Raw genomic sequence first — 16819 nt, 5'->3', positions numbered from 1 at the left:
GTGGGGGCGGGGTGGGGGGGTTCCTGGCGGAGTGTGTTGGAAGGCTGGAGCAGGCCATCCTGGGCAGAGGCCGTTAGTCCCGAGGAGCAGGCCAAGTCAGCAGCAGGCTACGGCCTCCATGTCAGGCCACTGCGGTGTGGAGGCCAGTCAGGAGGGGGCCTGTCCTGGGGCGTCCCAGAGTGAAGCGGTGCGTGAGTGTGTGTGAGGAGCGGGTTGGGGCGTGCTCATGGGCAGGTGCACTCTTACCCCCTTTCCTATGTTAAAGATGTACTCCACTCCCTAAGGATTTAAGTCATAAAAAGGACCATGTACCGTCTACCCTCCTGGGAAGGAAAAAAGCCTATAGACAGAATTAACAGGTCAGCCTTGTCCTTCAGAGGGATAGAGAGCGTACACAGAGAAACGCATCCCCAGAAATACCTGCATGTAGGTAAGATATTGCCTTCTCTCCCTCTTACACTGGTGCAGTGGAGATGAGGCGGGTTTCGTACCTGAGCAGAACTGGATTTGAACCCCAGCTCCAGCAGTGATTGATCTGACCCACTTTCCTCATCCATTAAGGGGGGATGATGAATCCTCTTGTCTCCGGGTTGTGAGAAATGAACGAGATAAAGTATTTGTGAAGTGTCTAGCACGGCACCTGGCACATGGGAGATGCTTAATAAATGCCTTCTGTTCCCCTGTGGGAGCAGCTTCTAATGAGGACATGGGCTGGCCGCAGAGACATGTCATCAGTTCATCAGCTTTCTCGGTGCTAAATGCCAGAGCTGAGGGGGCCACGTTCATCATTCCAGGAGCAAGAGCTGTGAAAGGCGGAGACCTATCCATCACGCGCTGGGCCTGGCGGGAGGTCAGACGTGAAGTATTAGATCTCTCTGCTGCAGTCTGTCTGGGCCCATGATGGATGTGTGTGCGTGTGAACAGTGGCGTGTAAGTCAGAGCGGGGTATAAGGCTCCTGTTAGCCGAGGTGGCCGGGAAAGGGTGCAGGGGGTGCAAGTCCTGAATGGCACGTGAGAAGGGGCGCTGCGGCTCGGAGCAGAGCCGAGGTGGCGGCAGGGTGGTGGGCTGTGGAGAAAAAGGGGAGGAGGGCGTCGGGCCTGGGATCTTCCATCTGGCACCAGTTGGCAGTGTGGCTGTTGAGTCGGGAAGAGTAGGCTGGACCCCGGTGCAGATCCTGGTTCTGCCACCACTGACTGGGAGACTGGCCACAGTACTTCACTTCCATGAGCTGCAGTTTGCTTATTTTTTATTGTCCATAATATCAGTGTCGCTCATGTGGATTAAATGAGTTGACACGTGTCAAGAGCCTGGTAGATTGTGGATGTTCAATAGGTAGCTATTGTTATACAGGCGTTAACACCATATCCGTGTGCAACATAAGCCTTCTACGCGACTTTCACTGCCAACCTAGGATTATCTCATTTTGTGCAATAAGCGGGTGGCGGGGAGGGTATGGGAGGATGGGGTGGGATTTAAAGAAAATGATCATTTAACACTTTAAAAAAAAATACCCATTTTTAGAGCTAAGGCCCTTTGTTTTCATTTAGGGACACTAAATTGAGAACTAGTCAGCAATAATTACCAATTCACTAGCAGTTTACATGTTTGAAACTTGCCGACATGGAACCAGCAGCTGTTGCGCTTCGAGGCATCCAGCATCTGTCTTCCTGACCAGCAGCGTCAGCAACAAAGTCACTGGGCGCAACTCGCCATGGCTGGAATGGCATCGGGCACCACCGGGGCCACCACGGACTTGCCAGGAACAAACTGTTAAACTCCCCGTTTCCTTTTACTCTCTTGGTAAGGCGACTAGGATACAGGTCAGACAATGGCGCACAGGCAGCAGGGAATCTGCCAGAAGATCTCAGCGTGTCCCTGAGGACCGAGGGAGAACTGATCTGAGCACAGGCCGCTTCATACCTGCTCGTCAACTGTGCCCAGAGTAGGGATTAAAGCCAACCTGGAGCAGTTTCTCCTGACGTGGGCTCTCACCCTGGACTTGGGGTTGAAGACGATCAGGCCTGTGACCACTTGCCGGCATCTGTGATGGCTGCATCTCCACAGTGGCCGCTGCAGTGCCGGCTCGGTGGAGGCCCTCTCGCCCTCTTTGGGGAAGGGAGCATTGCTGGTTGACTGAGCGTCTGAGTCGCCTCTGAGTGCCGGGCGTTGTCCGAGAGAGAAATCAGACTACTGGACCCATTTTACAGATGAAAACTCACGTTCAGGGGAGTTAGGGAACGTTCCCAGGGTCACATGGTCAGTGCATCGGTTTGCAGCCCATGGTCTTCCTCTGTGTTATGTCTTGCACGTGGGTTCATAATGTCAACTGTTCAGGTTCAGTCTGGTCCAGATGTGGCTTATCAATCGCAGAGATGTAACAGCCAGGAGTCTCAGGATTGGCACCGTCAACACTGGGGTTCGTCTGGTGCTATCACGCTGAGCAGAAACCAGAGAACTAAAGTCGAGCTTGGTGAACTGAAGGGAAATAACACACGAAAAGCCAGAAGATCCAACTAGCCACTCAGCACCTACCCTGTGCTCGGCCTGGGCTGAGCGCTGAGGGGACAGATGTGAAGATCGGCCAGTCTCTGTCCCAGGAACGTAAAGCCTTGTGTGGAGACGGCGACAATACAGCATGATAGTGGTTTCAGAAAAGAGTCAGTCAGACCGTGTCCCTCGTTGCGAACACTGCAGTGGCCTCCCACCGGACTGTCCCCGCATCTGACCCTCCAGGCCGTGAGCTCTTCAGTGTTTCAGATTTAATTTTCTCCTTTCATGCTGCCTCTCATTGCTCGGTCTCTTCTCCTTCTAAGGTCGTTGAGAGCACTTCTTACCATCAGAAGTTACTCATCGGTTTGCTAGTTTTGTGACCATCTCCCCAACTAAAACTACCGGCGTCTTGGGACCTTTTCTGACATGTCCACTGCTTTATCCCTAGTCTCTAGCACAGTGCCCTCTACTACCAGGCAGGGGCTCGATAAATACTGATAAAATATGTGAATGGTTGGGAGAGTTTAGGCAGAGTGCTAACCAGGCTGTTAATCCTTGCCTTGGAGGGGAGGGCTGTGGAGAGAGCCGACGGGAAGAAGCAGGTTGGGGGGCTGAGGAAGAGAAAGCCCTGGCTGAACCCTCACAGCGACCCCCCACTCAGGATGTGAAGCAGGCTTGGAGAGTCTCGGTTCCAGTAAGTAGTCTTCCTGGGCCCTGGCTGTGCACGGGGACCACCCACCGCAGCCACACTCCCCAGCGGGTTCTAGCATCCAACTCTGCCGAGAACCGTTGCTCTGGCCCTGCTGTTTCTTTGGCCTGTAGAAAGGCGGGTGGTGTCACACAGATGGTGCAGGAGTCCCAGGGAGTGTGGGAGGCTTCCCGGAGGAGGCGTTCCAGCCGATCCTAGAAGGGTGGGCAGGAATCGGCCCGGCAGCCCTTGGGAGAGGTTAGAGGCAGAGGGCCGGTCTTGGCCACGGCACGGAGGCCCAGACCGTCATGACCTGGTGTGGCGGGCAGTGGCGGGCAGTGGCGTGGTGGGCTTTAGCAGCCAGTCCTCGTATCGAGGAGAGTGTTGGACTCTTCTGCCTTGTCCATCATGGTCTAACCTTTCTCTTGCCTTTCGGTGTGGTCATCTGGGGATCGCGCAGGGCTGTGGCCTCTCCAAGCTTCTGTCCCACTGTTATTAGGGTCACAGAGAAGGAGGTTAACACTGGGATTTGCCCATGAAGGCTTTTTGGGTGGAATCAGCTGGACTTGGCCTGGCGGCTCCATTAACTAAAGACCAGAGCTTGTACGGGAAGCCCGTGCCCACGTGGACACCAGAGGCCACGGGCGTGGGGCTCCAGCGCAGCTTCCTAGCCAGCTTGGTCCCATCTGGTTTGGAAGTGCTTAGGCTGTGGTGTCAGACGGTCCCAGGCTCTTCCCTTGGCCCCACGCGGGCAGTCTCGTCACTTCTCAGAGCTTCGGGTTTCCCGCTCTGGGCAGTTTGATTTCCCCACAGCGAGGAGTGAGCATCATTCTGTGTGCTCAGTTCCAGGGGGAGCCCGATCAGAGTTAGGTCGTCTCCCCTTCCGTCTCCTGCTTCCCTGGATTTAAGGCAGCGGTGACAGGAGTGGGCTAGCCATGAAGGGGCCTGACCGCCCTAAAGAGTTGGGCCCAGTGCCTGTTGGCAGGGGGTTTCAAGGGCTTCAGGCAGTTGCGAGTCGTGTATTAGGGAGAGCCCCGGGTGGGTGACTTCTCAGAGCAGTGTGGTGTAAAGCAGAGCGTCTCTCAAGCTGGGGCCTCCGAATTCCTGGGGTGGGGGGTTTGGGGGTGGGGAAGTGCCTCCATCCCACCTCCATCCCACCGCCAGTTGTCAGTTCCCTGCGATGGGGTCGGGGGTCTGACAGTTCCTAGGGGACTTTGCTCCTGTGGGTGAAGCTGTCAGGCCCACGTGCTGTTAGGCTAAGTTTAAACTTCAGATCTTTCACATGTAGGTAGCCACATAGCCCCAGCCAAATCCTCTCACCCATTATGTGAGCCTCAGTCTCCCCATCTGTAAATGAGATACCACCCAATTCCAAAGAATGTTGTAAGAATCCAGTGAGATAATGTGTGTGAGCACAACGCCCACATCGGCATGCAGTAGTCGTTTTGTTATGTTTGTTAATACCGGAGAGGAGGCTGTTACAGACGTGCTGGGGCGCGGTGAAGGCGAGGCCGAAATAGGCGGGTGGCCTGGGGTGAACCGGAGGGCGTCTGGTTTCTCTGACCCTTCCCGCGCTTGGCGAACACCTGCCTGCTGGTCCCCGTGTGGCCACTGGAGGGCAGTGGAGCCAAGGCCGCAGAAGGCGGGCTGTGCTCAGAGGCTGGAGCCGGTCCGTGCGTTCGCTTTCATTCCTGTTCCAAAGGCGAATTGTGTCTGCACTGCGCACCTCCCTCTTTGCGCCGTGTACTTGCTGGCGCTTTTGGAAAACACTCGGCGTCGCAGGGCACCTCTGAGTTCCTGCTCGTCTGCTGGCTGGGGATTAGCCACGGCTGAAGCGCCTGGCAGCTGTGTTTATTTCTCAAGGGCACAGGCAGGGCAGGACACGGGGGCCTGCGCCCCAAAGCTCGGCAGAGCCTGTGGTTGGAACCAGAGTTGCTCTTCTGCCAGTTCAAAACTTGGGGCCTGTTCCATCTCGCATTCCTCCCCCGCTCCCCAGCCCTCGCCTGCACCCTTGGATTCTGTGGGTGGAGAAACACGGGGAATTCCAGATCCTTAATCCATTTTGAAGGCTGCCTGGAAGCAGGGCTTTCTAGGGGCCTGGTAAACAGCGCTGGCTGAATCATTTCAGAGCGGCGCAGGCAGGCTTTCAAGGTCATAGGCTGTGGTGAAGGCAGGAAAAAACCAGAAGCACGTTTATAACGTCTGATGGTGTACCTTGTTCCCAGCCCTGCACGTGATGACGAGTTGCTTTACCCTGTAAGAACAACAAAAGGTACCAATGACCCCGATGTGCACTTGCCGATCGTGTGGTACGGGCCGGAGCCTGGGCTAAGTGATTTTCCCATATTCATTCTTTCGACCCTAATAACTGCCCTGAGGTATTATTAATCCTGAAGAAATGGAGACTCGAGAGGCTCCAGTAGGGTACACAGGGCCAAAGAATGGTGCTGGTAGGAATTCGAACCAGAATCCAAGCTTTCAGTTAGCAGTGTCGGGCATGGCCAGTTCTCCTTTAGCCCAGCTCTTCCTGGAAGCAGAGTAGATGGACATTAGGGGGCAGAAGCTCAGGCTTCGGACAGGACAGCCTGGTAAGTGCTCATGACCCCACTAGTTGGCCAGGTACGAGCCTGGCTTTGGGACCAGATTGACCGGGTTCAATCTCTGTGACCATCTTTGTGACCTTGGGCAAATTCTTTGACATCTGAGCCTTAGTTTTCTCATTTGTGAAATGGGGGGTAACTACCTCACGAATTTGCTCTGAGGGTTAATACAGGTGAAACGTTCGGGTCAGTGCCTGGCACAAAGTAGCGACTCAGTCCACGTTAGCTGTTACCGTTATTATTTTTACCCATCGCGCCGTATTCACCTCTATATTCTCAGGGCCTGACATGTACTAGGGGTTGGTGAATGTGTATTGAATGAAATGAGCCTTTGGATTTCGAAAAGGTTTGCTGAGCTCTGGAGGTGCCAGATGCTGGCCTGAGACACGAATGACTCCTTGCTCGGGGCTTCTCGGTCTGGCAGGAGAGGTCGGGCGTGGGCGCTGATTACCACCCAGGGCAGAAACCCTCTGCAGAGGTCCCGATGTGTGTGAGAGCACTTTTGGCGTGGGGTAGGGCCATGGGCCAGTCTCCGAAGAGAAGTCTTGGAATTAGACCTTGAAAGAGGAGCGGAGGAGGGAAGGGCAGGCTGGGCTAGAGAATTCGGTGTGCCTCCACCTTCCCAAAGGACCACTGTGTCAAGTTGGATTCCTGTTCGTTCAGCAAACATTCATCAGGCCTGGCCGGAGTAAGGCACCGAGTGGTGGCTTTGACCTAATCCCTGCCCTCAAGTGACCTGGGTCTAATGGCACGACAGCCAAGGACACAGGAGATGGTAGTCACTGTGGTAAGGGGCAGTATTGACTCAGAGCCTCTCAGGTGCAGGTGAGAGACACTCGACTCTAACTGGCTTAAATAGAAAGGAAATGCACTGGCTCGTGTACCTGGACTGTATTCAGGTGTGGCTGGATCCAGGGTCTCAAAATAGGTCCTTAGGAAGTTGTCTCTCTCCATCTCTTGCCCCTGCTTTTTCAGTGTCGGGCTCACTCTGGCAGCCTGTCTCCTCGCGGTGTCACAGGTGGCCCCCAGCAGCTTCTGGCTTCCATCGTACCGGCTCAGAAACCCAGTAGGAAGAGGGTTCCTCTTTCTCAGTGGCCTCCTCTAGTGTCAAGGGATGGCGTGTCGTCAGACATCTTTGGTCACATGCGTTCACCGTGGCCATGGGGATCATCTCTCCACCCTGCACATGGTGGGGAGAGAGCACGGGGCCTCAGGTGTTGCCCAGACCACGCGGACTGCATGGCAGGTGGTGGAGTGTGCCGGACTGGTGCCCCCTGGGAAGATTCACATGCGGTCCCCAGAAGAAGGAAGAGTGGGCGTTTAGGCCAAATCCACAGATGTCCACGACAGCTACCACACGGGGACAGACTCACTCGCCGGTTAAGAGCCCTGGCTGGGGACCCCAGTTCCCAGGGGTGGAGTCTCGGTTCTGTCATCGTGTGACCACTTCACCTGTCAGTCTGAGCCTCAGTGTCCCCATCTAAGGAGTGGGAGCGGCGGTCCAGCATTGTCGGCCTGACCCGGGCGCGCACACATCGCAAAGGGGTCAGGCGGGCCCTGCGGGTGACCCTGCACTTCGGTGGGGCACGAAGTCTGGTCTCTGGACTGGTACGTGACCGGTTCCAGGATGGCAGTCCACAGACAGGCAGCCGACGTGCTCTGGGTTCAGACCCTCAGGCTGCCACCCAACCGGATGCATGTTCATCCTCCATGGAGGGAAGAGCCTCATGCCCGCCTCCCAGGATCGTCGGGGGATGCGATGAGGTGATACGTAGACAGCACCTGTCACATATCGGCCTGTGCGTGATGACAGTGCAGTCGTTACTGCAGAGCTGGGATCCAGGTGTGGCTCCGGCCAGACAGACCACCTGTTCTGTGAACATGGACCGTCCTTCTGGATAAAGGGTGCATTTGGCCTGCAGCCAAGGGTCCTGGGAAGGCTTTGGGGAGCCTAGCTCTTTCCTCCTTTCATTCAGCTCGGGGTGGGCACAGCCTCACTGAGGTTTACGTTTCACTCTTAATTACCCCTCAGGCTCTACCATCAGCCTGTCTTTCATTTCTACCACGAGGCTTTCAGCCAGACAGTTTGAACAGAGTCTCATCTGGAGTGTGTTAACTCTTCTCCCCCGTTGCTGGCAGAGATCTGGGATCGGCTCTGCATTAGGACTAGTTGTAAGTAAACACACATTTGCTCGAGCACAGCCCCTCTCCCATCCCGTAGCCTTATCTTAGATTTGAGCAGCTTCAAATCAGGGAACACAGGACTGTTTGGAAAAGACTTTAGGAATCATTTAATTCTATCAACCCATTTTACAGAGGAGTAAATCAGAGATGTTTGGTTAAGTTGCTCATGTTCACGTAGATATTTTGAGGATACAGGTAGAGCTAGAATTCAGGTCTTCCGATTTTCAGTCCAAAACTTTTACTACAATGATGTGGTCCCTCAATCATTTATTCACTCCTTCGGCAACATATATTGACCATCTATTACTAGATTCTAGGCACCGTGAAAACAGAGTTGAATAAGAAAGTCTCTGTCCTTGAAGTGTTTATGATCTCTCCACCCATCCATCCATCCATCCATCCATCCATCCATCCATCCACTCATCCATCCATCCATCCATGCGTCCATCCACCCATCCATCCATCCATCCATCCATCCATCATCTGTTCATCTTTCCATCAGCCTACTTCTCTCTACCCATCCACAAATACATCTGCTTGTGTCTCTGTTCATTCATCTAGCTAGCCATCAATGTGTCTATAAGGCCCCAGGTCCTCAGTTGGCGCTAGGGGTCAAGATAAGTAAAAAGCTGTCTTTCTCTTTGGGCTTTTCACAGCTGGGGTGGGGAACACAGAAAGCTGCCCCCAAGGTATGGTTGAAGGGCTCAGGTTGTACACCAAGGGGACTTGCACTCTGCTTATTATTTCTGAGAAGGCTTCATTCCGAGAGTGAAGTTAAAGCTGCACCTTGGGTAGGAGTTCCCAGTGGGGAGGACGGGAAGGAACCTTCTAGCCTGAGGGAACAACAGGGGCAAAGGCATGAGAATGCTTGGGGGTTTGGGAGGGAGAGAGATTCCGTTCCATTCGATGGCTCCTTCAAGGAGTGAGCCGGCTGGCAAATAGTCAGGAGGGGGCGTCAAGGCTCATTTATGGTAGGCGCCTGCCTACCACACCCAGAGCCAGGGTGTTGCCTTCTGGGCATTTGGAAACTATTGTGGAGTTTTCAGTGGGCAGCGACTTAGCTCAGTGAGCATTCTGGAAAGATCACTGCAGGCGGCTGGTCAGAGGGGAGAGACTGTTCTGCGGTGGGGTTGCAGGGCAGCCACCTCTCCACTCCCCTCCCGCCTCGTGTGAGTGTCCCTGCTCCTCGTCCTCCTCGGAGTGACAACGGTGGGGAATTAAATAATGAAGCCATGAGTGGACGAGGTGTTAGGGAGACAGCCTGCCGGGGCGGGCAGCACAGATGCCCGAGGAGGGGAGGGAGGTGGTGGCAGGTGAACACGCAGATCCAAACTCTGAGAGGCTGGGCCGGGGGGCTGGAGTTGCCAGTGGGGCACTTGTGGTTGACACCCTGGGGACAGATGCTCCCTGGGAAGAAGGCGATGTCCTTCCTTGACTGTAAAGGAAACTTTGAAATGTTCTTGGAGAATTTCTTTGAAGTAAGATTCTCTTTAGACTTTTTAAAAAAGCGTGTAATGGAATTGAGCACAATATTTAGCATTTATTGAGTGCCTACTATGTGCCATTGCATTGTGAGGTAGGGACTGTTACGAACTCCAGTGACAGTTGAGGAATCTGAGTCTCAGAGATGCGGTGGCTTGCTCAGGCATCTTCTGCTTTGACTTATTTATTTTCAATGAGAGAGAGAGGTGTGGAGAGCCAGAGCCTGCTTAGACAGAACTCATCCAAGGGTTTTTTATTTTTTATTTCTTATTTGCTAAGATCTGTTCAGCTGGGCAGATTTGGAGGGAATGGTGGGGGTGGGGAGTTGGGAAAGAAGAAAGATATTGAAGACACACTGGATGCCAAAGAGAAAAGGAGACAGACTTCAAGTACGTTCTCACAGCACCCCGCCTTGTGAATATCAGCGAGAGGACTCTTATTATCTTGTCTGCCCAGCAGGCACCACACAGCCAGCACCCTTCCCGGCCGGCGTGGGCATTTGACCCTAGCTGTGCCGCCTCCCTGGCCACTGCGACTGGGCCAGCCATGAGCACGTGACCTCAGCCAGGCCAATCGCATCCTTTTCTGGGATTTTTAAGAACTAGAGCCGACCACCCTGTTTGCCCCCTTAGCACAGCACAGCTATCATTTGACATTCTTCACCTCGTGGAGACACTGGCCTGAAAGAATTAAACTCCCCCAGCTCCCTGACGCCAGAGGGGACCACTGGGCCCGGGCTGGGACACTCGGCACGTTCCATTTCCCTACTGCAGAAATTGCCAGAGATGGGCAGTACTGAAGACAGTCCAGTCAGGGTGGATCAACGACTTTTACTGAAGGCTGGGGTGTAGGCACTCCTTCCTGCTGGATAAGAAGTAGGAAGCATGTAGCTGCCCAGTGGGTGTCCATCTTGGGCTCATCAAGTAAGCCAGCCTTGGGATGAGGCTGACAATCAGAGAGGTGCATTGCTTCTTCCCTGATGCCCACCCTACCTAGGGACCCTCCAGATCTGGGAGCCGTCATCTCTGTGGTTTCAGGTGTCACCACAAGCTTCTCAGCTGATAAGTTACTCTTGGTGCTGTTTGAGACTTGGTCAGTCAGCTCAGAAGCTGGTTCCATGGAACCTTCCCTGGCCATCGTCTTGTTACACGGACGATACTTATCTTGGTTCTTTCTTAAAAAATTAAATTATTTTAAAGCATTTAAATAGAAACTTAAAAACATACAAAAGTAGAATAGCATAATGCACGCATTCTCATTCAGGATGGAGAGAGGGGTCAAAAGGCAAGAAATGTTGATTACTGGCGGGGGTTAACTGTCAGAATGGTCGTGATCCTCCAAAGGCTTACAGTACAAGGTCATGCACACCGTATATCCTTGATGCTGGAATTTCAGGGGCTGCGGGAGTGATTACAAAAATAATGCCCATAAAGGCTCGTAGGGGGATGGTAATGAAAAACTGGGTCGAGAAACACAGGCATAACGAACCCTATGTATCCATTATTCAGCTTTGACAGTTGTCAACTCATGGCTCATCCTGTTTCAATTATATCCCCTCCCATATCATTTTGAAGCAAATCTCAGACATTATATAATTTTATCCATAATTTTTTAGTATGAATCTCTAAGTGAGACTCTAAAACATGTAACCACATTATTATTACACCTAAAAAATTAAAAATACTTTCTTAATATCATGAGATATCCAGTCAGTGTTCAAATTTCTCACTGGATGTCTACATCAAATCCAAGTCAGGATCACTGCCATTGTTCGATAGAGCTCTTTGGTCTCTTTAACATAAGGTTCCCCGTGGTTCTCATTCTTTCTTCTTACAATTTATTAGTTGAAGAAACCGGGACATTTGCCTGTAGAGTTTTTTGTAGTCTGGATTTTGTGCATTGCATTCTTGTGTCATTTAATGTGTTTCTCTTGTGCTTTAATTTGTTAATGAGCTTGAGGTATGATCGATATACAGTCAACTGCTCAATTTAAAGTATACAGTTTTGTAAGCTTTGACATATGCACACACCCATGAAACCATTACCACAATTAAGGTAGTGAGCGGATCCATTGTCTCCCAGTGTGTCCTCTTGATCATTTGCGATCACTCCCTCATGGATGTCTCCCTCCCTTCAGCAAACGCCATTCCGATTTGTGTCACTGTAATTCAGCTCGCACATCCTAGAGCTTTAGATAGAATCATATCATATGTATTCCTTTGTCTGGCTTCTTTCGGCATAATTATTTTGAAATTCAAACATGTCGTTGCTTATATAAATAGTTTGTTTCTTTTTATTGCCGAATAATATGCCATTAAAATGAGTGTATCACCATTTGTTTGTCGATGGCTTGTCGATGGCCATTTACATTGTTTCCAGTTTTGATCTGTTACAAGCAAAGCTGCTGTGAACATTTGCCTATAGGTCTTTGTATGACACATAGTTTCTTCTCTCCTAGGTAAATATCTGTGAATGTGATGGCGGGCTCATAAGGTAAGTGCATGTTTAACTTCAACAGCACGAAGTTCCAGTACCTCCACATCTCTACCAGCACTCGTCAAGGTCAGTCTTTTTTAATTTAAGTCTTTCTAATGGATGTGCACTGTAGTTTTAATTACCATTTCTCTCATGGCTAATGAGAAATGATGTAGAGCATCTCTTTATGTGCTTATTTGCCATCTGTTTATCTTTTTCGGTTAAGAATCTATTCAAATGTTTTGCCCCTTTTTTAAGTGGGCTTGTTTGTTTTCTTATTGTGAAGTTTTGTGCGTTCTTTATTTGTTCCGGATATATCCTTTATCAGATATAAGCTTCGCAAATATTTTCTCCTTGCGTGTGGCTTGTTGTTTTATTTTCTTAAAGGTGTATTTTAAAGAGCAGAAGTGTTTACTTTTGATGAAGTCCAGTTTATTCATCGATTCGTTTTTTTACGGATTGTGCTTTTGTTGTCAGATCTAGAAGTCTTTGCGAGGCCAAGGCCACAGAGGTCTTTTCCTATGTTTTCTTAGAGATGTTTTGTAGTTTTAGGTTTACATTGATCCAGTTTTGAATTAATTTTTATAGACGGTGACAAATGTGGCTCCAAGTTTGTTTTTTGCCTGTGATTGCCAGTAGTTCCAGGACCATTTGTTGAGAAGGCTATGTTTTCTTCATGGTATGTCCTTTAGAACTTTGTCAAAAACATATATGTGTGGGTCGATTTATTGACGCTTCTGTTCCTCTTACCTATGGGGCTACTTTGATGCTGATACTACATTGTCTTGATTTATGGAGCTTTATAATAATTCTTGAAATCAGATGGTCTCCCAAATTTCATATGTTGAAACTCTAACCCCCAGTAGAATAGTTCCCCCTTATCCATGGTTTTGCTCTCTGTGGATTCAATTACCAATGGTCAACTATGGTCCGAAAATATTAAATGGAAAATTCTAGAAACAAACAATTCATAAGTTTTAAATGGCGCACCATTCTGAGTAACGTGATGAGAGCTCACGCCATCTCCCTCCGTTCCGCCCGGGATGGGAATCATCCCTTTGTCCAGCATCTCTACGCCTTCCTCGCTACCTGCCGGGCCAGTCACTTAGTACCCGTCTCTGCTATCAGATCAACTATCGTGGTGTCGCAGTACTTGTGTGCAAGTGACCCTCGTTTTACTTAATAATGGCCCCAAAGTGCAAGAGTAGCGACGCGGGCGATTCCGAGATGCCTGAGGGAAGCTGTAAAGCGCTTCCTTTCAATGAAAAGGTGAAAGTTCTTAGTAAGGAAAGAAAAAAAATGTTGTGCCGAGGTGGCTAAGATTTACAGTAAGAATGAATCTTCTGTCCAGGAAATTGCGAAGAAAGAAAAAGAAATCCGTGCTGCTTTTGCTGTTACACTTCAGACTGCAAAGATCACGGCCATAGTGCTTGCTTACGATGCAGAAGGCGTTAAGCCACCATGGCGTATAGGTGCGCAGAGAAAAAACATGGCGTGTACGCATAGGGTTTGCTGCTCGGCTTCGGGTGTTCCACAGGCGGTCTTGGAACGTGTCCCCACAGATGAGGGTGGCGGGGGGACTGTTGTACCTTGGAATGGGGCCGTATTTGGAGATACGGCTCTAAAGAGGTCAATGAGGTAAAATGAAGCCCTGCGACTGGGCCCTGATCCAACATGACTAGTGTTTTTTTAAGAAGAGGAAATAAAGACGCAGACCGTGACAGGCACCAGACACACGCGCAAACGCAGGGGAGACCTCCCTGAGGACACAGGGGGGTGGCCGTCCACGAGCCAGGGAGAGAGGCCCGGAAGTGACCCAAGCCAGTCAGTACCTCGATCTTGGACTCTTAGCTTCCAGAACTGGGAGGACATGGGTTTCTGTGGGTTAAGCCTCGCGGTCTGCGGTACTTGGCGATGGCGGGCCCGACGGACGAATGCACAGGGCAGTCGCTGGCCTCGTAGCTCCCTTTTTCATAATAACAGAAATATTGATGTCGTTAGTTTAGGTCCTCACTAGCTTCTATAACAAATGTCCCCCAAATATATAACGGGTCACATGAAGTCAAAGTTTATTTTTCTTCAAAACCGATGTTTTCGAATGGTGGGTATTTCTTCTGTTGGGTGATTCGGGGATGCGGGGTCCTGCCGTTTTGTGCTTCCACCATCCTTCAAAGCTCGACCTCCAAGATGCTCTTCTGCTCAAGCCCCCGAAAAGGAAGCACACGGAGGAGAAGGCAGGGAAGGGTTTCGTGGGCAGCCCAGGAAGTGACGATGCCGCGTCGCTGCTGTTCACATTCCTTTGGTCAGAACTCGGTTGCTGGGCTTCCCAGGACTGCCAGGGGAAAGTACCGAGCTGTGTGACCAGGAGGGAGAAGACAAGGTTTGGGGAAAGCCAACGAGTTTTCGCCATAGGTTTAAGTCACAGAGAGTGTCCCTTGCCCCATCCTTTTGTTCCAATCAGATGGGAGACTCCGAATCACTTCTTTAGGCCTCATTTTTGAATTCTCGATTCACCGGTCAAGGTCTGCGAAGGCTTAGCACATAACGCTGTGAGGACGGTGTCTTAGGCTCCGTTTTTGAGACGTGGATATAGATGAGGTGGAGCCGCACGTGGCCGGGTTCAGATTCGGAGCCAGGTCTGTGGAGCCAGTGTCTTTGTGCCAGTGTTGTCGTGGTGACTCTCGCCTTGAGTGAGCGGAAACATCGCTAGAGGGTTTCATCCGCCTCCAACTGACAGGAGTGTGTGGCCGAGTCTCAGTTCCGTCTCTTACCAGCTTTGCAGTCTTGAATGGGTTTCTTTGCCTCTCGGAGCCTCACTGTTTTGATCGATGATATGGGGACAGCGATACCTAAGTCACAGGGGTTCCTGTGGGCTAAAGGGCATGGAGCCTGCGAACGGGCTTTCTACAGTGCTCCCACACGCCCCTTGATTCCAGGCTGGAGAGGGTCATACATGCAGTGTCGGAGTACGGCCTTGGGGCCCCTGGGAGCTCGAGGACACATGAACGGTGCCATTGAAAGGGACAACGGGCAGCGGCAATTCATTCCCTGCCGACTGCCTCCACCTGTGGGAGCTCGACCTCTGGGTGTAAATCATCTGCTTTTCCAAAAGAAGCCCTAAACCTCGATTTGGTTATAAACTTTCTCGATTTTTAAACATTGGCATCTAGTTAAAACAGAAGGCATGTCAACCAAACAGGAAGCTCCTGACTGCAGATGCAAGAGGTTTTGGTAACGGAGCTCCTGCAGTGGGCCAGGCCTTGTGCCAGGCGGTGGGGACACAGGAAGTCAGCGTGGCCACCCCAGAGGCCGTACTCCAGTGGCGAGAGGGACCCGTCTGCACGGGGAAGCGGCGCTGTGGTAGGGCTTGGTCATGCGATTTGACCGGATTTAGCCTTGTACTCAGTAGGCGGGAGTCTGCAGGATGCTTTCAAAGGGGCCGAAATTGGAACGGTGAGTGAAGCGGTTCATGGCACTCGGAGGGGGTGTCTCGGGAAATGTGTCCGGGGCTTTCGTTCTCCCCAGGGCTTGCCCCACCTCGTTCAAGGCCTGCGGCTCAATGAGCAGCAATCTCGTTTTCCTGTGAAGTCGCACAGGCCGGCGGAGACCCAGGTCTCAGTCCGTTCCCGCCCTCCGCACAGTGTCTCAGGTGGGGAAGGGGGGGCCAGGACTGGCCGCGTTGGAGCCGCGGAAGTCCGTGCTGCTCTGGGTGGGTCTCCCTCTGCCCTGTGGCCCTGTGACTCAGTCTCTCCATCCTGCTCTAGAGCAGCGACCAAGGCTCAGGGCGCGCGAGCCGGGAAGCCCCGGAGAGCACCAGGCAGCGTCCGCGAGCTCCTCGGAGTCATCTGCGAAACGTTTCACGGGGGCGCTTCCGTCCACTTCTCAGGGCGAAGGGCCTAACACGTCAACAGAACCTCAACGGTCAGTGATTCCAAATGAGAAAGAGCCACTAATTTAAGCCGAGGTCTTCCCGACCCCGAGGCCTGGGCTCGGAGTTCCCCTCCGCCAGGTCTTGGTTAGGACAATGTTCTTTAACCGTCAGACCGGAGCAGGGGCTGGGCCTGCGTCCTGGCTCCGCCGCCTGCCAGCTGCGAAGTCTCATCTCCTCCTCTCTAATGCTGGGATTCACTTATTCGACAAATATTTTAGCAAGGCCCTGCTCTTGCTCAGATGCTGTCGTTGGCACCAAAGACGCAGCTGTGAACTGTGTCCAGCTGTCACGGATCCGAGGTTGCAGGGAGGGGGGATAGAGACAGGGAACAGATACGGGGGAGGCGGTGCTAAGTCCGATGGAGGAAAACACCGTGTGCGGTGGGGGTGAGGTCAGCCTGCTGGTTTCTACGGGGACATGGACAGTCCTCTAATGGCCATTTAAGCTGACACCTGAGTGGAAGGGAGCATCTCATGGCTGTCAGGAGGGACAGCCTTCTAGGCAAAGCGGGGAAAAGTGACTCGCCGTATGTGGTGCAAGGTGAAAACTCCTGGTGGCCCATGAGATAAAGTCTGAAATCCTTAAATGTCTACGGCCACGCCACCCTGAACGTGCTCGATCCCGGCTGATCTCGGAAGCTGAGCAGGGTCGGGCCTGGTTAGTACTTGGGTGGGAGACCAGGTGCTGTAGGCATAAAAAAAAAAAAGAAAAAGAAAAAGAAAAAAGAAACTGAAATCCCTAAATTGGCATTCGAAGCTTTCCTCAGTCTGGTTCCACTGTAGGCATAAAAAAAAAAAAAAGAAAAAGAAAAAAGAAACTGAAATCCTTAAATTGGCATTTGAAGCTTTCCTCAGGGTGGTTCCGATTATCTTTCAATCCTGCTCTGGGCGTTCGTGTTCACGCTTTGGGTTTGTGAGACCCTTTTTCTTGTTAGCTCATAAGCCACACACTTATCAGTGGCCACGGTG

The 16819-nt window shown here is 51.7% G+C and overlaps 1 pseudogene; it reads left to right on the top strand.

Moving 5' to 3' along the window:
- The first annotated feature begins 16438 nt into the window (after nucleotides 1–16438).
- Nucleotides 16439–16544, top strand: LOC112475333 (annotated as a pseudogene).
- Nucleotides 16545–16819: the final 275 nt, after the last annotated feature.

Source organism: Pteropus alecto, unplaced genomic scaffold (assembly GCF_000325575.1).
Source record: "Pteropus alecto unplaced genomic scaffold, ASM32557v1 scaffold40, whole genome shotgun sequence".
NCBI classification, from domain to species: domain Eukaryota; kingdom Metazoa; phylum Chordata; class Mammalia; order Chiroptera; family Pteropodidae; genus Pteropus; species Pteropus alecto.
This window is presented reverse-complemented; position numbering and strand designations above follow the sequence as displayed.